The 19,438-nt window shown below is 50.8% G+C and overlaps 1 pseudogene; it reads left to right on the forward strand.

Moving 5' to 3' along the window:
• The window catches only part of LOC102812764, a 26,355-nt pseudogene extending 8,084 nt beyond the window's left edge, over window positions 1-18,271 (forward strand).
• The last annotated feature ends 1,167 nt before the right edge of the window (window positions 18,272-19,438 follow it).

Here is a 19,438-nt window from a genome sequence, read left to right on the forward strand (position 1 = left end):
AATATGGATCTCTTCCAATCAGTCAGCCAGATAGTTGTCTTCTAAATTTCTTGGCAGAGATGAGTGAGTGCCTCCTGTGCCGTCTCACTTTCTTGAAAGATTTCAATTTTTATTCCATCAATTCCTGGTGCCTTGTTCTTTGCCAATTTTTTCCATGCACTTTGGACTTCCTCCCTGAGTATCATTGGCTCTTGTTCATATGGTACCTCTTGAATTGGTTGAACATAAACCATTTCCTTTTGGTACAATGACTCTGTGTATTCCTTCCATCTTTTCTTGATGCCCTTTGCATCATTCAATGATTTTCCCAGAGAATCTTTCAATAACGAAAGTCGAGGCTTGAATTTTTTCTTTAGTTCCCCCAGCTTGAGAAATGCTGACCGTGTTCTTCCCTTTTGGTTATCCAACTCTAAATCATTGCATATTTTATTATAGTATTTGGTTTTATCTTCTCAAGCTGATCTTTGAAATTTTCTGTTCAGCACTTGGACCTCTTCAATTCTTCCATTTGCTTTAGCTTCTCTACGCTAGAGAGCAAGTTTCAGAGTCTCCTCTGACATCCATTTTGACCTTTACCTTCTTTCTTGTCTTCTTAATGACTTTTTGCTCTCTTCGTGTATGATGTTCTTGATGTCATCCCACAACTCTCTGGTCTTTGGTCTTTAGTGTTTAATGCATCAAATCTGTTCTTCAGATGATCTCTAAATTCAGGAGGGATAAATTCAAGGTCATATTTTGGCTCTCATAGACTCGTTTTCATTTTCTTCAGTTTCAGTTTGAATTTGCATATGAGTAATTGATGGTCTGTTCCACAGTCTGCCCCTGGCCTTGTCTTCACTGATGAAATCGAGCCTTTCCATCTTCTCCTTCCACAGATGTAGTCAATTTGATTTCTATGTGTTCCATCTGGCGAGGTCCATGTGTTTAGGCATCTCTTATGCTGTCTAAAGAAGGTATTTGAAATAAACAAATCATTTGTCTTGCAGAAATCTATCATTCGTTCTCCAGCATCATTTCTATCACCAAGTCCAAATTTTCTAACTACTGGACCCTCCTCTTTGCTCCCTACTTTTGCATTCCAATCAGCAGTAATGAGCAATACATCTTGATTGCATGTTTGATCTATTTCAGATTCAAGAAGTTGGTAGAATTCTTCTATTTCATAGTCACTGGCTTTAGTGGTTGGTGCATAAATTTGAATAATAGTGGTATTAACTGGGCTTCCCTGTAGGCATATGGACATTATCCTATCACTTATAGCATTGTACCTCATGACTGATCTGGATATGTTCTTTTTGACAATGAACGCAACACCATTCCTCTTCAATTTGTCATTCCCTGATAGTAAACCATGTGGTTGTCAGATTCAAAATGGCCAATACCAGTCCATTTCAGCTCACTAATGCCTAAGATATCCATGTTGATGCATTCCATTTCATTTTTGACAACTTCTAATTTTCCCAGATTCATACTTCGTACATTCCATGTTCCAATTTTCAATGAATGTTTACAGCTGTTTCTCTTCATTTTGATTTGTGACCCATTAGCAAATGAAGGTTCTGTGAGCTTTTCTTTACTTGGAGGAGGCATTTTTTCCCCAGTCGCATTCTGAGTGCCTTCCCACTTTCCAGTCCTGTATCTGACAATGTTTCTCTGCTATTCATAGAGTTTTCAGTGACTAGCGATTCGGAAGTAGTTTGTCACTCTTTCTTCCTAGTCTGTCTTTGTTTGGAAGCTCATCTGAAACCTGTCCACCATGGGTGACCCTGCTGGTTATTTAAAATACCGATGGCATAGCCCTCATCAGAATCACAGCAATTCAAACCACCACAGCACGACAGACAGACAAGTGGTGGTTGCGTGGTTGCTGTTAAAGAGGAATCTCCTTGTGCTAGGGCCCTTAAGTCCGGCTCAAAAGCAGGATTTCTGTGCTTGGATGTCAATTGAGAGGCAGAAGCGCAGCAGGGGCGACTGGGTTGTAGTGAGACGCTTTGGGCTGGGCTTGTGGGTCTCTAAGTTGGTCGACCCCACCTCAAAGCCACGATCCAACGGTTAGGGTAGGATGGCGCTCTCGCGTCCTGGGTAAGTAGGACAGCCTGGCCGACCCCTGCAGTCTCTTCCCGCTAGGCAGTGTCTCCCCATCGACCTGGTCTCCAGACACCTCTCACCCTGCCGCTCCTTGGTCTGGGTTTAATTTAACACCTCCACCAGGTCTGCGCAGTTGTCGCACATTGTTTAGCCACCGCCCTCCATGATAGAAGCCCTCGCCCAGTGACTGTAGGGAACAGGAACCTCAGTGGCACGTGACAATCACTGACATCAATGGCAGGTCAATCACTGGGACCCCGGTCCCTACAAGAGCACTTGCGAAGTCTGTGTGCTGGCTCTCTGAGCCTCATCCACTCACCTGTAAGAAAGACCATTTGCTGCCTGATACCATCCCGGAATGTGACACTATGGGCTAATGTGCTGGACAGCAAAGTTGGTTTGAACCGCAGGGTCGGCGGTTGACGCTTACCAGTTGCTCCTTGGAAACCCTTTTTAGGGTCACTATCGGTCGGAACCAAGTCGATGACACTTAACAACAACAACAAAAGCCTTCCTGGGCATGGAGGTGAGAGGGGTTATTGGGGATGAGCTGGGAGTGGCAGCTCAGCCAAGGTTGAGCACTCACCAGATGGTTACGTGCAGGAAGGTGGGCAGGGTCAAAGCCATCCCTCTTGCTGTGGCAGCCACAGGGCCAGGGCCAAGATTCTTGGGTGCTTGTGTGGGTGGCCACCTAGAAGGGCAAGGCCTGCTGGAAGAGCTTAATGAGCAATCAGTCCTAGAGGATCCGCTGACCCTGATAATGGCCTTGGATCCTCTGACCTCCAGAAAGAGGGCCCCGGAGGGGCTAATGAGGGAGCTGACTGAGGGACACTCCAGGCACAGTGACCTGGGGTCAGAGGTCGAGAGGGCTTGATTAAGGGAAGGAGGAAGGAGGTGGAACAGCCACAAGAGCAATTGGACATGTACTTCATGACCCACCATGCCCCACCAGAGGGTGCAGGTATCACATCACCATGCCTGCCTCTGCCTATCAATGTCACTGTTGCAATGACAATAAAGTCTCCTCACAACTGCTGACAACATGAGGGGTCAGGTGATGGAGACACCAAGTTTGGAGTGCTGACCAGCAACCCAGCACCCTTGTCCTCAGCATCCAGGACCAGTTTCCTGCCCAGCCCTCTGGCCATGGCCAATCCACACAGATCATGGGCTCTGACGACTTGTATGTAAACGGACGTCGGTACAGGAGATGTTCCTGCTGGGAGAAGATGCCAGGCAAGAACCAGGATCAGAGAAGCAGACTCCCAGCATGCCCAGGGCAGACTAGATCTGTAAACTCAGAGTGGAGGGTGCCGGACCAGGAATATCCCTCATCCCCCAATTTTTTTTTTTTTTCTTTTACTTTTTATGGGGAATTGAGTGAAAGGTTACAGAGCTGATCAGTTCTCCATTCAACAATTCAGACACATTTGGTTCCATCTCACTGATTGCAGTCTCCTCAATGTAAGATCCCCCATCCACTTCCTCCCTGTATTTCCTGTTTCCATTCCTCCTTATAGACCTGTCTATTATCTGGCTGAAAATTGAGTCATGAGGGTTCATTCAGTTCCAAACCTGAGAAACCCCCATATTCTCAGGGGTTACCAGTCTCTATCCAACCAGTAAGCTCGTGTTTTTTATGATTTTGAGTTTTGTTCCACATTTTTCTCCCACTCTATTCAGGACCTTCTGATATGATCCCTTTAAAGCAGTTGGTGGTAGTAGCCGGTCACCATCTAGTTCTTCTGGTCTCAGGGTCCAGGAGGCTGATGTGCATGTGGTCCATTAGTACAGTGCACTCACTCTTTCCATGCTTCTTTGATTTTCATCACTACTTTTTCCTCTGGACAGGGAGAGACCAATAGTTGCAACCTTAGATGGCCACCCACAAACTTTTAAGACCCTAGCCACTACTCACCAAAGTAAGATGTAGAACATTGTTCTCGTGGACTTGGTATCCCCCAAGACCATGCTCCTGAGCCACCCGATCTTGCCCCTACTCTTCTTTTTTTAAAAAAATGTTTATTGTGAATTATGTGATCATTTACATGGAAGAACATTGGCTTTACATTCATCCCATCGTTTCATTGCCATGGTTACAATCCCCTCCATGCATTTTCAAACAACCATAGGGTATATCCCGCGACCCTTGGTCATCAATACACAGCCGGTTTACCTCTCTGGGTTTAGAGTCTGCGGCCACTCCATCTCTCCACATCATCATCTCTGCCTCCATCTCTGGTGTCACTGCTTCTCTGGATAGAGTCCACTCTTCTCCAGTGATGACCCCAGGGACCTCTGCTCCTGGACTGCAAAGTCAACCACTCCCCTTTTGCTATTTCCAACCCTCACAGTCGGTCCTGATAGCAATTATTCACTATTGTACCACAAGAGTCCTATCCCCATCTCCTTTCATCAGCCCCACCCAGACAGATTGGATACTACTCAGTGGAAATTTTACCTTCCTCCGCACCTTCTGGATGTAGGCTCCGTCTTGAAAGCTTGTAGCCAGTCACTTCTTGCCTTTGTAGCCCCCCAACCATTTTGGGTAGCCAATGTCCAAGTTGCCCATCCCTGTCTACCCTGTGTATCGAGGGAGTGGGAATGATCCTCGCTGTAAAGATCTGTTTCCTCTTATGAGCTACTGTATCCATAGGTGTAGGTCAAGTTCAATTGTATCCGATTACTCTTTTTTTTCCTCTTCTTTCTTCTTCTACTTGAGCTCTGATCATTCAGCCATTGAAGCCAGGTCAAGCGGGTATTATCTGCAAGTGTGGGTGTTCTTGTGCATACCCCCTTACTTCTTATCAGCTGGACGCTTCACTCTCCACTCTAGTCCTCTGTGGCTATGTACCAGGAGTCCCTAGGTCTTGTCATACTGCTGGCCAACCAGGTCTCTACCTGGGTTCACAGGAATCTATTGAACATGGTAGGACTTAGCTCACAGCTTCACTGCTGTTTTTCTACTTCCCCTTATCGGTGGCCAAGGTGGTCACCAATCAGACCGCATGTCTGTTCATGTATTCCCATTGAGTCTTAGTCTTGGAAGGGGGTTTGCCCTGAGGGGACCTGACTACTTGTCTTGATGTCCCCTGGGCAAGCAACGTGTTTGTTCTTGTAGTAATCAGTCAGACTGCTGTTATTGTTTTGCATTTTTCCTGTCGGTCTTTCTTTCGATAAGTATCTTCTGTTCTTCTAGCTGCTCCAGGCTGGTCTGCTTGTCCTTTCAAGTGGAGGTTTCCCACCTCAGAAGATTTTGGATGGGGACCAGGATTCCACCTATGGTCATATGCAATGCAGAGGCTCTGCAGCAATCCTCCTTCACTGGTCAGGAGCCTCGTTTTAGGTATTCCAATCAGTTATAGGCAGAAGACGGACTTATAAGCTTTCTATAGTGATATTTCTGGCTATTCTTTTCTCTCTCCCTCAAGTGTCTATTTTATAATGGTATTCAAGGGTAACCAAGATTCAAAAGACAGCCAAGCATCGTAACATTATTTCTCCCCTTTTACCTATTCAAACCATGTCTCAATCCCTGTATCACAGAGCCCTGTTTTGCCAAGGTTGTGCATACATCGTTATTTACCTCGGTCCCACTTAGCCCCTGCAAACCTGCCTAACTGTTTTCCCATCTGACTTGTTCTTCTGCCCCCACTCTTGAGGTGATGGCTTCACACTGCTAAAAACAAGAAGTTAAAGGTCTAGAGGATTTGGGCAGTGCCAAGCAACCCTTCACACCTGAGTGAAAGTTGATGGGTACAGTAGCCTGGGCCAGATTCCAGGAGCAAACTCTGTGTTCAGTGATATGCCAGGTTCTGGGGCAGAGAGCATTGTGAGGACCAGAAGAGAATGCCAGCAGGGAAGGGGCAGAGACTGTTGAGCCCTGGAACTGAATCTGCTGCTACTCTATAAGCTCTGTTGGGCTGGGAGGGGGCCAGGTTCCATACCCTTGACACAGTGTCTGGGCAGGAGCCCCACCTCTCAGCGCATGCATCCCTTCACCTAGATGGAGCACACTGCTTCAAGGTGCCCGCACTGCCCAGGACGTCAACCCTTCTGATGGGTTTTCATTAACTTTCTCTTTATGGCAATTGCTTTGAAAACTATTAAGTGCAGTTATTAATCATTGAGTAATTATTACCTGCTATTATATTCATTATCTGGTCATCCAAAGTGTTCCTGCATTCATCACTAAGATATAAGATTTTTAATTGTTAATGGTATTTCCCAAACATGGGGGAGGTTTTACTGCATCTCCATATATATCTCTTTCCTGTGAAGGGAGCTTCAGCCATCACAGGCAGGAGCAACCCCCCAGCACAGGATCCGAACCCCAGCTGCGTTCTTCCCCTCTCTGACCCATCTCAGGACTTCCGATTGCCTGACCAAGAGCCAGGCCTGTGCCAGGCAGGCACCGATTCTCTCATCAGTCCTATGGAATAGGTCACAGTCACGGTGCCAAGGCCTATTGGGACGATGACATTGAGGAAACTTCAAAACCTATCACATAGAGCTGCTTACCAAATGGCTCTGTTGGTCTTGGTCAGGCCTCTGTTGCCAGCCATAGGGCTGTGTCCTCCAGCCCCACCGTCTCCAATGCCTCAATAGCCCTTGACTTCTGCTCTGTGACCAGCAGACGTGGGAGGTGTCAGCAAGAGGCGCTCCCTGTCTGCACACAGCTGACCCACAGGCTAGGAAAAACTGACGAGATCACAGTGGCCACGTACCACAGTGGATGCAAGTCTTCAGTTTGTCTCTCAACAGTCAATCTTAAACCCCTCCTGCCTAGCAGCACCCTATAGCCCTTGTGATCCTTGCCTCACTTTGTTCCCCTGGTCCTGCTTCACCCCAACTCACAGATGAACCCACAGAGCCATTAAGGTCACTTCTCTAAGCTGTTCTAGTTTCAGTTGATCCCACCAAATTCAGGTCACCAACATGGTGGACCTCCTCTAAGGCAACAAGAGAGCAGTGATGGTGGGGAAAAGGGTGGGCAAGGAGGAGGAAGCACCACCCACAGTAGTCCCATTTGTCTGCTGTGATGGCTGGGAGGTTCACACCAGATCCTGAGCTCAAGAACCTGTGGGAGACTCTACTTACAGGACAGGAGAACCACGTGAGGTCACACATCTCTCAACAGCCACTGAGCTTCTAGAAATGTGGTGAGTGGTGGTGGTGATGTGCATGGTGGAGGTGGTGTTGGTGATGGTGGTGATGGTAGTGATAATGATGTTGTGGTGATGGTGGTGATGGTAGCAATGGTATGGCGGTAGTGGTGATGGTAGTTCTAGTGATGGTGGTGATGGTGGTGGTGATAATGATGGTCATGATCATAGTGATGGAGATGATAGTGAAAGCTGATAATTTAGGCCCCAGAGTTTCCCAGACAAGCAACTTCTTTGCTTCTCAAGAGCCACTAGGCTCCACCCTGCATGATGGGCAGTCCCTAGGAAGCAAGAAGAGGGAGATCTTTGACTGGACTTGACAGGACAGTCAGCTCACAGAGAACATTTCATCTTAGTTAAAAATAAACAAGTTCAATTATTGTTAAAAATAAACAAGTTCAATTATTGGAAAGGGGAAAAATAGCCTAGTATTTACTGCAAGTGACTTGAAGATAATTACTCTGGAAAAAAATCTCCTTTGAGAATGTTAGACACTCTGTCCTCCCCTACCAGACTCACTAGAGGGGTGAGCAGGAAGGGCCACTTGGAGGGCTGCTGGGAAGGATGGGGCAGGACCAGCCTTCCTCTTGGATGCCTCACCTGGACACACACCAGTCCCTGATAGGAAGGGATGGTTTTGGATGTCCCAGACCCTTAACACAATCTGCTCATAGAGTTCACCTGCTGTGTGACCCCAGATGAAACTCCCATGTCTCTGGCCCGGTGTCCTCACTTATAGAGCAGATGATGAAGGAGGGTCACTGCCCAGCGCCATGAAGGCAGGCAGCTACCCTCATTCAAGTCTGCGAGTGAAGGGTGGGACCTCCAAGACCCAGTCCAGCCCAGAGGAGGGTGAGTCACCAAGAGCATCTCTCCCTGCCACACAGATGAAACCCTGAGGCACAGCCCAGGCCTGTTGGAGGTAGGCCTCACCTTTCCCACCCTGGCCAGGGTGTCACAGCCTGATATGAGTAGGGGAGGACTTGGGTCCTAACACCTCAGTCCCATCCATGTCACAGCATGGCTCACCTGGGCTTCCTTCCAGCCTCCTCCCTGACGCCACCCGGTTGGACCTCCCTTTCCACCCCCTTCGCCTTTTCCTCTGTGGTTCTCTCCCCTTGTCTGGGCCTTGATTGGTTGAGATGCCTCCCCAAGCCCTGACCCCCAGCCCCGCCAGTTCTTTGTGAGCCTGTCCACCCACCCACGCCTGGCTAGAAGGGAGGTTGGGGGGAGTTGTGATGAGTGGTGAGGAGCTGTCATTATAATTAGTGTGAAACGTGCAAGGGAAGAAAATCCCATCTTGAAAATACACGTCCGCTGCAAGTTCAATTTCACCCCCGGGGCCATAAAACCCTTTTCCAATCACCTGGCGCCATTTGCTGCCGGCTCTGTGAATCCTGGGCATGTTATTTAGTGCCAAGACAGCACTAAAGGGAAAAATCTGGTCTGGCCCCCACGAGGTGTTCCCATCCATACTCCATCGAAGGAGAGATGCACTCATCCTCACAGTCAGCAGAGCCATAAGCCACATCTCATTTCATCTCCAGCCCCCCAAAATGTAGTCCCTCCCCAACCAGGCCAACAGGACACCAGAGACAGACCCATTTTCCAGTGGGAAGACTGAGATCAGAGAGAGTGGGACAGATCACCCCCATACTACTCTGCCAGCCCCCAGCAGATGTCCTTCTCCTTGCCCCAGATCTGCAGAGCCAGCCCCAATCCCCATCAAACTCCGAGATGTGTATCGTCCTCCAGGCTTTCTTTAAAAATCATTTCCTTGATTACCGAGCGTAACATTGAAAACACGTAATTGAATCTCCAAGAAATTACCATTTTTATAACTTGCTCCCAGTTTCTGAGATAAATGAGCGGCTCACTTGTACAGTGAGCCTGCTCATGGTGCATCAGCGATGGACTGATGCTGGCCTTCATCTTCAGTTCCAGGACTTATTAAGAGAAATGGCTCAGAGGCTATCCTGAATAACTACCTATCCTCCACAAGCCCCCATGGGCAGCTAACCATTTAGTCAAATGGGAGGTGACAGGTTGATTAGTTGGCTACCACAGTCACCGCTAGTTAGTGGATGGCTTGGGTGGATGGTAGGAAAACCAATGGGAGTCTTAACCCAAACTTAGCAGAAAACCAGGCTTGAGGCCAAGGCTGGCAGGCAGGCAGGAGGGTGTGAAAATAGGGTATTGGCATCCCCTAAAGAGAGAGGAGAGGAGGGTTTATCCTGGGTCCCTCTTCCAGCATTCAAGGGTGCCAAGAAGGGCGAAGAGCTATGAAGAGGTTGGGCAGGACCATGAGAAGAGGCAGTTCCCACAGAAATGAAAGGATCAGCAGTGTGAGCCCCCACTGTCCATGTTCATCCATTTGTTAGCCAAGGAAGTGGGGTAAGGTGACTGGTTGGTTGTTTCAATGGTTGGTCAGTAAGTCTGTCAGCTAGTTAGTTGGTGAGTTTGGTGGTCAGCAGTTATTAAGTTGGTTGGGTCATCTGTCTCTCACTGGCTGGCTGGAGGTTGTCTATGAGCCCTCTATGTTATAGTCCCATTCCCAAGCCAGGAGCCGCGGGTGCAGGTCTGAGCATTGCCCACTTCCCTCCCACATCTCAAGTCCAGTCCCTCCTCCACCCTCCTGCTATGCCTGGGTTATGCCTGAGCCCATCCCCCAGATGGAGTTAACCAACCACACCTCCAAACTCCGGGCTCTCATCCACCAGGACAGAGCCCAGACCCTTGGCCTTTCTCTGAGGAACAAGGTTCACCAGGCCAAGGACTGCCCAGGGCAGGGGCTCCTGAGAAGTATAGGCCTTGAGGGGTCCAGACCCAGGTCAGGAAGGGAAAGGGTAGACTGGGGCAGGGTGGGCTCAGTGCTGGGGAGCCAGCACTCAAGGGTTAACTGGAGTGTCCTCGGCAGCACACCAGAGGAGAACGAAGCAGAAGGGGTTCCATACACACATGATCTCATGGCCCCCAGACAACCTGTTCCTCAGAGCTCCATCCTGATTCCACACCTGGGCACTGCTGTCTCATCAGACGCCCACTCTCTTTCCAGATGAATTCTTAAGCCCAGAACACTAAGCCAGCTAAGCCACTTTCCTGCAAAGGCCTGGCAAGAACCAGCCACACAGTGTTCCTGCCCCAAGGACAGCATAGCTGAGACGGTGGCTCTGCACAGACCTCACTTCACAAATGAGGTCAGTACCCAGGCAGGAGCTCCAGCCCTTGGAGGGATTGATGAGGTGCCCTATGGGAAGCTGCTCCAGTGGGAATGAGGACCAGGGCCACCCAGAGCCAGGAAGAGAAGCTCAGTTCCTTCAATAGCTGCCGGTCAAGTCTCTGTGGGAACCATAAATCCAAGTGAGGGGGTCTTATATCCCTGCACTACCTCTGCCTTTCTAGAAACTTCAGCCTGTGTAGACCTGTCTTTGGCTCCCCATTTCCAAGAAAGTGTTGCCTGGCCTTTGCTCTGGGTCCCCAGAACCCTGAGCCCTGTTTGCAGAATTATGGCCCCATCTTGTGGGTGATTCTTAACGTTGCAGCCCCACTCCTTGAAACTGCAGGCCATTCACCTTAAAGGGAGGAGCACTTGGCACCAAGCAAGCTAGGGGGGACCTGTGGGAAACTCAGAATCTTGGCCTTTTGCCAACCACTCCTTGTCATTCAGAGTCCATTGCTGGATCTTATGGCCCCCAACCCAACCTCCTCTGCTTGGAGGCGGGGGTTCAAATATGGAGAGTTGGAGGCAGGTATGAGTCCTAGATTCTGGCCACCTGGCATAGGTCCTGGGACTGGTCATGAGGCCTACAGCCACGCTGATTACCTGGGCACTTCTGTCCAGCTGGAAGGGGGACAAGCAAGAAATGGAAACTGAGTCTAGTTGGGTGGGATCCTGCAGGTGGGGGACAGGTATGAGTGAGTGCAATCCAATCACAGTATGGGTGTGAGCCACACTGACCCAGGATTTCAGGGGCCACAGCAGCCAGAGGCAGGATCAGAACCCCTGAGCTCACACCAGATTCCTGACAGGCCAACCCGCCAGGCCTGGAACCCTCCACACCCAGCCTGACAGTGATTCATTGAGACTGTGCCGTGTGAGGGTTTCCCTTAACATTCTTATCATCTATCTCAGTGGTAAATAACAACTGAGCCGCAAGTGCCCAGAGTGACCCTGAAAGGAGATCAACAACCTACCTACCATACACACATTGGAGTGCTCCACCCTGTCTGTGAAACATCCACACTCTTGGGAAAATCCCCCGGACCCCACCTACAGATAAAATCCCCAGTTCATCCTGGAAGCTGGACTGTAGGCGTGGAAGCAGAGGGAGGATGCCCAGCTGACCATCTCAACCCTCACATGGCTACACCCAGTGGACCAGTCCTCCTGGTTGTGAGCCTCGGAGTACCTACGAGGCCCCAGACCCTCTGAGCACTACTGTAGGCACAAAGGTAACTCCCCAGGCCTTCCCAGGGCAGTGGAGGGGCCAGGAGCTCTGAGTCAGGGGAGCGGCCTGTTGACCCCATAAAGAACATTTGTTCCCTGATCAAGCCATGCAGGGTGATTCCAAGGATCGGGTGGAAGAGGCCTGGCAGGCAGCTTGGATGGGTCTTGATCAGAAGCCCTGATCAGAGGTCTGGTTATCACTGAGCTTATAAGGAGTGCAGGGAGCACAGAGCTGGGGCCAGGTTAGAGTCTCCATGCCCCCAAGAACCCATGGCTAACTATGATTGAGTACCATTCCTCTGTGGACCTCATTGTAAAATGGGGCAGGGAAGAAGGGGAGGATTGCACCAGGAAGCCCTGGCCACTGGACAGTGAATGCTCCCATCTGACCTTCACCCTTTTTCCCCTCATAACCTCTTCCAGCCAGGACTGGGTCTTAGAAAGAAGCGATCAATCCTCCTGCCGTGTCCTCCCCTTCTCTGGCCCATCCCGAAGGCCAACTGAGGAGGGGCCAGGGCAGTGGGGCCAGCCCCTCTACTTGGGCATCAGGCTCCCCCGAGGCCCACATGTGGGCGTCATGGCAACGCGGGCAGGCAGCGGCTGCCATGACAACCGGTGTCCTGAGAGGTGCACTGCCTAGCAACAGCGGGCCTTAGCGCGGCCATCCCAACCTCCCCTCCCCAAAGCACTTGGCCACACTTTCGGCAGCGTGGTGGCCACGCGTTCCGGCCTGGAGCACGAATCTGAAGCAGACACCCCTGCCCTCCACCTCATGGACATCCTGGAGCCCCGACCCCTTGTGCACCTCACCCTACATCCCTGCCGTTGCCCGGCCCTTCACAGATTGTCCTCTCAACCCAGGACACTGATTTGCATTTATTAGTGTCTCTGTTCCAGTCATGGGGAACGCCACTCCTTTCCCCCTCTGGGAGTAATGAGGCCCCAACAGGTTTAGAAGCTCAGAGTCACATTGCAAGAGCCACGGAGCAAGGAAGGGTCCAGGATGAAGTATGCTCAGAGCTGGGCACAAACTTTGAGGGATCCTCAGAGGCGTGGGACAGCAGGGAACGTGGAAGATCCGGGACTGGAAAAGGAGTGTCCCAGTCTAAAGGACACCACGACCGACCTAGCCTCTTGGACTCCATCCCCGGGGTCAGCGCGCCCCCTTGCGGCCAAAGCGTAGATCGCCAGCTTCGGGCCTACCAGCAATGAGCTGTGAAGAGATCCTCCCTACCACAACCCCGCACATTCCCACGCATCCGCACGCACCCCCAGGGCATCCACACGCAAAACCACCGCATTCCCACCACATACCCACCACAACCCTATGCATACTCACCACATCCCCATGCATACTCCCACAGCCCTCAGGCTCTCTGGATGTGGTCATCCACCTACCATCACGGGCTGGTCTCCCTCTTCCCCTGCTCTGCCCTCTAAGTGTGCAGAGCCCCTGCCTGCCATCATGTTTGGCCTGTGCAGTACGCTTGCTCCGATTTGGTATGCAGTAGTTGTTCTTATAGGTCACAGGTCTCCACATGGGACTCCTCTGTCTCCATTTAACATCCTTGTACTTGCTGGGCACCAGAGCTGGAGGGCACAATATGTAGGATGAAGCCCCCTGTCCTCTCCTGGCCCAAGTTCCCCACCACACCATGGCTCTTTGAGAGGACAGCACTTTTGCTTTTGCTATGCCCCCAGTTGTTGTTGTTGTTAAGTGCCTTCGAGTCGGTTCCGACCCATAGCGACCCTGTACAGGGTTTCCGAGGGTGTAAATCCTTACGGGAGTAGAAAGCCTCATCTTTCTCCCGCGGAGCAGCTGGTAGTTTTGAACTGCTGACCTTATGGTTTGCAGCCCAATTCGTAACCATTACGCTACCAGAGCTCCTGAAATACCCTGTGGGGACCGTGTCTGACGTCCTCTGGCTTCACAAGCGGGAAGAAGAATCAAACTGAAAACCAACCCCAGGCATATTCCTATAAAGTAAGGATCAGACATGACTCCACCCTAACCTCCTGTACTCTGTCTGACATCAACCATCCCTCCCACAGCACTCTGCTCCACAGCTGGGTTCCAGAATCCATTGCGATGGCCACACAGAACTCATAACAACACTCATGAGTATGGGGGTTATTAGGGAAGTGGACAAGGTACAATTCGGTATCAGACACAACTCAGGATGCAACAGTGTTCCAATCAGGAACACATCTTCTCTGCCTTCTCAGGCATGCCTCACTCTTGTCTTCAGCCTCTCAACCATGTGGCCCCTTGGTGTCTGCCTTGCTCGGACACGTGTTACAAAGCTCTTTTACAAGGTCCAAACAGTGCATTATGCAAAGCAGCCTCCTGGAAGTCTGCAGCTGCTACCGCATCTGCTTTCAAAACTTTTCTAGGTAGGGATCTCACCCTCCATTCATGCTCTTCTTTCTTGATGGTGCTGAGATTGTTTGTTCCTGCTTTGAGATGGCTCCTTTCAACCTAGTGGGAGGACAATCATAGTAATAGAGTCCTGTACACCTTATTTGCATGGTCCCACCCAATCATTTGGTGGGAATTAAGAAGTTGGCTAGAAAAGCCATATCAATGAAATTCAAGCTACCACACACACCACTCCATGGCCACCTCATTTCAGATGTCCTTGAGAGATCATGATCATGGAGTACTCTGAGCTAGGCACATCCTGAGACTAGTGAAATTCCAGAGAAGAATTAAAGTAGAAGATAACTGGAGAGGACCCCAGATTTTCCTTCCTCCCTCAGCAGTACCGCTCAACAAAGACCTGGCTGATGTCAGCGCTGGGCACAACGCCTGTCTCGCAGAGCTCATCTCCTGCCAGCAACTTCTGTTGCTACAGAGTTGCAAAGAGGCCTCCCCTTCCCTCCCTGCTCCTGGAAACGTACAGCCTCTTGGACCTGAGCCACATGAGTGTCCAGTTGGGCAAAGCCTGAATGGTCCCAGTAGGAGGAGGGCTTGGAGCTGTTCATACCACTTCCTTTGTTGATAAACTTCCCCTGGAGACCTATCCCCTCCCCTTTGGCAAAGAAAACAGGAGAATGATGATGTAGAAAAGAGATATAAAGCTTATTAATATGGGAAGAGTAGTGAGGGCAACAGAGTTCTGCTGATAATTCTAAACCCTCCAAGTTTGTTCCTCACCCCAGACTTCAGAACTCCAGCAGGTAGACAAATACCTGTCCTGCTTTTTCTACAGGGACCTGACTGCTCCATCCTCCTAAAGTTTCTGGGGAAAGAAAAGAGCCAATTGGCTTTTCCATGCCTCCCTTGGAAACAGAAATATAAAAGGAGGGATTGCCAGACATTTGAGACAAGGGTCTAAGAGGAAATTCAAAGAACAACAACAACAACAAAAAGAACCACAAAGAGAATAGAGAAAATTCAGAAAGAATATTTCCCCTCTTCTAAAAAACCTACTTTATCTAGAAAACAGAGCAGGGTAATCTGAAAAAGGAAAAGGGAACAAAGAGCCATAGAAACATCTTAGAAATTAAAAACATGATTGCTAAAATAAGAATGCATATAATACACACACACAGATTTACATATGTATGTGTATGCACACAGCATTGCCAGTTAATGCACTGGGCTGCAAGGTCGGCGGTTCAAGCTCACCAGCCACTCTTCGGAAACCCTATACAGGGTTGCTATGGGTCGGAACCAACTTGACGGCACTTAACAACAACTATATATATATTATACCAAGAATGTCAAATAGATCAAAAGAGTGAATAAATAAATCTGTGTTGGAAGAGTACAGCCAGATTACTTCATAGAAGCAAGGCTGGCAAGACTTCATCTCCACACTTTGTATATGTCATCAGGATGGGCCAGTCCCTAGGAAAGGACATCAGATGAAAAAAGGGAAGACTTTCAAGGAAATAGGTCAACACAGTGGCTGCCACAGTGGGCTCAAGCACAGCAATGATTGTGAGGATAGTGCAGGGCCAGGCGGTGTTTCATTCTGTTGTTCATAGAGTCTCTGTGAGTTGGAACTGACTTGACAGCATTTAACAGCAAATATATACCAAGGAAACCTTTCCACAGATCAAAAAAAAAAGATAGATGAAGAAAGAGAGATAACATATAAAATCAATCCAAAAGATCCAACTTCTGACTAACGGGAATTCCACAAAAGAGCAAGAAAGCAGAAGAAATTTTGTAAAAGAAAAAAATACAAAAATAACAGAACTGTAGAACCAAGTCTCCAAGTGAAACGTGCCCATCCAGCACTCTGTGCAATGAGTAACAACCCTCAGTTCTCAGGAAATCCCAAAACCCCTGGGATTAAGAGAAGGCCCTAGACAGATCTAGAGAGAAAGCCAGCAACCTTGCACTGATCGTGGAAACCCTCAGGACTCTGAGGCTGGGGAACTGCACTCCAAGATTAGATTCTCTCCCTAGCCTAATATCCAACAGCCATGAGGTCAGAGTAATATGCTTTCAGACTAGAGTATTATCTATCACCTATTCCCATGTAACGAATTGCTCCATGACTTGGTGACTAAACCAACCATGCTTTAGCCCAGGGCTCTATCAGTGGGCAATTTGGTTGGCCCTGTTGGATTGACCTCTGTGGGTCTCCCTGGGCTTGCCCATCCATCAGCAGAAAGCTGGAGCCAGCTGTAACCTCTCCTGTAGCCTAGCCCACATCTCCCCCATGATAGAGGGTCTCCAGAGGAGCAAATCATAAGTCAATGCTTCTTTTCTTGTCATGTTAGCCATATCCCATTGGCCAAAGTGAGATCCAAGGCAGGCCAATAGTCCAAGGGTAAAGAGAGAAACCCCACCGTTTGATGTGAAGATGGTAGAGTCAATATTCCAGAGGAGAATGGACACTGGGAGAGGAGAAACATGGCCGTTTCTACCACAGGGAATTCAGGTTTCATCTAATGACCTTTTCTGAAACTATTACTTGAGCATGCACTTACAGAACACAGGGCAGGAACCAAGAAAAAGGACATATAGAGAGGAAATCTCGGAGCAGCGTAGTGAAGGGGTGCCGTAGGACAAACAACGTGATGGCATGCTGTAAAGGGAGGATAAAACAATTCATTCAAAGGCCTTTGAAATATTTTAGGTAAAATGCTAGGCAATAAAAGAGAAAGTCCATGCTTGGCTGTGCATGGGCTATGAAGTTCATTCCTGGAGGTTCTTAAAGATGAGGTTGGGCTGGAGAACAGGAGACTGAGGTGAAAGGGGCGTTTGCAATGAATATGCTTCATATTGTTGACTGTTTAAACCAGGTGGCTGTATTGTTGTCTGTTACATTTTAAGAAAGTAGTGGATTCCGTGAATCTGGAAAATGCAGAGGGAGATAGCCAGATGAAGAAGCAGTGGGCTGAAGTGTGCTGAAGGACCTTGGCTACGGCCACTCCCAGACCCATTGTGACCTCTCTGGCAGCACCCAGGCCTTTGTGACAGTTAACCCAGGACAAACCTGAGCTATGACATCCAGAGCGTCCTCCATAAGAGGGTGGCAGGTGGGACCCAGGTCCGCAAACTGGACCTGGGTCAGGAAGGGGTTACAGGGAGTTATGGAAGGGCCAAGAACCCTGGGCCCCTGTGGCCATCATCACCCTCAGTGTCCCCCGCCCCCAGCACCGTGCCATGGAAGATGCCTGGATCAACCCTGCCAGGGATTTGTAAGGTGGCCCTGACTGGTGTCCTGACCTCCACTTATCCAGTGGTGTCTGTGAGGCCCTTCCCAGCTCTGGGGCAGGTGGTGGGGCCCAAGGTGGAGGGTGAGGCACATGGGGGCTTCACCTTTGGCAAGGAGGGAGAGACACAGCAAACAGAGGTGGCAGTAGTGCTAGGGTGGGGTTGGCCCTCATATTCAGGGTGAGGGCAGAGGAGGACCCCCAGCTCAGGGACTGGACCCTGCCTGCCCCTGCAGCCAGTGGAGGGACCCCAGCCTCATCCAGGGAGCCCACCACTGGGGTCTGCAGAGCAATCTCTCCTCCAGCTGGAGCAGGAGAATCGGTGCTTGGTGAGCACGACCCCTCCCCCTCCCTACCTCTCATTCCCGAGGACTCCAGGTGGGCTCAGGAGCTCACCTGCAGAGTAGGTGGCACATGGTCTTGGGTGCCTCCCAGACCCACCTTTGCCCACACCAGGCACTATGACAGGCAGCCTCATCTGTTTGTCCCCACCTCCCAGAAAAGGCAGAACCAGGATCTGCAGGAGCAACTGGAGGCCCTCCTGGGGCCAGGGCACCAGTTCCTGCCCCTATGTCCCAAGCACTCGAGCTGCATGACCCTGGCCTGGGTGAGCTGGGGATGAGCCTGCAGGTGGGTGGCTGTCAGGAACGGCCATGACCCATCCTAACTCTTAGCTCCCCTGCAGCCTCCAGAGACACGAAGCAGGACCCAGCCCCTCAAGGCCAGGGGATCCCTACAGGTGCTGCGGCAGGTGTGCCAGGGAGAGGAAGCATTTATGCAGAAGTCCCAGGTGAGTTCCAGCCTGGGAGCAGGAACCCCCAAGGGACACGTGAGGGACAAAGGAGAGAAGGGCAAGGAGGCCACCCCAGCCCTGACAGCACCCACTCAATGCTGACCCCTCCCCCCAGAACGAACTGCAGCAGATCCGCCTATCCTTTGAGAGGAAGAAGATGACCATCACTGAGGTGCCCAATGAGCCTGAGGCAGAGAGGAGGGCTCCACCTGGGGGCCCTGCTCCCCAAGGCTGAAAGGCTGCTTCTCCCCCACCAGGTATGGGACGGTATGGCCGAGGTGCATATGGCACTGAACAACCAAGCCACCGGACTCCTGGTGAGTCCCTCCTGAGGGGTGTGTCTGAAGAGAAGTGGGCAGGGGAGGGCCAACAGGTGGACAGAAATGAAAGACTTGATTCCTGTCCCCCAGAACCTCAAGAAGGACATCCGGGGCGTCCTGGAGCAGATGGAGGACATCCAGCTGGAGATTATGGGGTAATGTGCACGGCTGGGGCCCTAGGGTAGACCCATTCCTGACCTGATCCCTCACCCCAGTTCTGCAGCACAAACCCAAGGGGTAGCCAGGATGGGGGACTGCATGGTGCTGACAGTGTGGTCCCCCAGGGAGCGCACCCAGTGCCGCCCCCAGAACCTGAAGGAAGAGCAGTTGGCTTCCATAGAGGTAAGCCCCACCACTTTCCCAAGCTGGGCCCTCTCTGGAGGTACTGGAGGAGGGGAGCGGAGGCCTCACTGGAAGGGGAGAAATGGGTTTGAGTGAAGGAAGCCAGGTGTCCAGACTGTCCTGGGCCCAATCCTGATGGCAGAGAGCAGTAATGGGGCCACACAAAACAAGGGACAAGGCCTACCTTGACCTTCAGCACCACCCTCCACCCCAAAGCAGCCTCTGACCCGGCCCCCTCCCCAGCAGAAGTCGAGGCCACAAGTGGGCTGTTTGGAGGGCTTCAAAGGCCAGCTCTGGTAGGTCACTGCGAGGGCAGAGCCTGACCCCCACCACCTCTCGGGCGCCCCACCCCCCTGACCACTGCTGCCCACAGGCTGCTGACCCTGAGGCTGCTGCTGGGCACCCTGCTAGCCTGCATCACCGCCTACGTGTACGTGGTGGATCCCGTGCCCTTCGAGGGGCTGGTGCCACCCCTGCTGAGCCGTGCCGCCATCTGGAAGCTCCGGGCCCTCCTGGGCCCCTTCCTGCATCTCGAGGTGGATGACTTCCTGCCCTTCTAGGCCAGAGGCTGGAGGCCGGTGGCCCCAGCGAGGAGGAGGCCAGCGGC

Source organism: Chrysochloris asiatica, unplaced genomic scaffold (assembly GCF_000296735.1).
Source record: "Chrysochloris asiatica unplaced genomic scaffold, ChrAsi1.0 scaffold00340, whole genome shotgun sequence".
In the NCBI taxonomy this organism is placed as follows: domain Eukaryota; kingdom Metazoa; phylum Chordata; class Mammalia; order Afrosoricida; family Chrysochloridae; genus Chrysochloris; species Chrysochloris asiatica.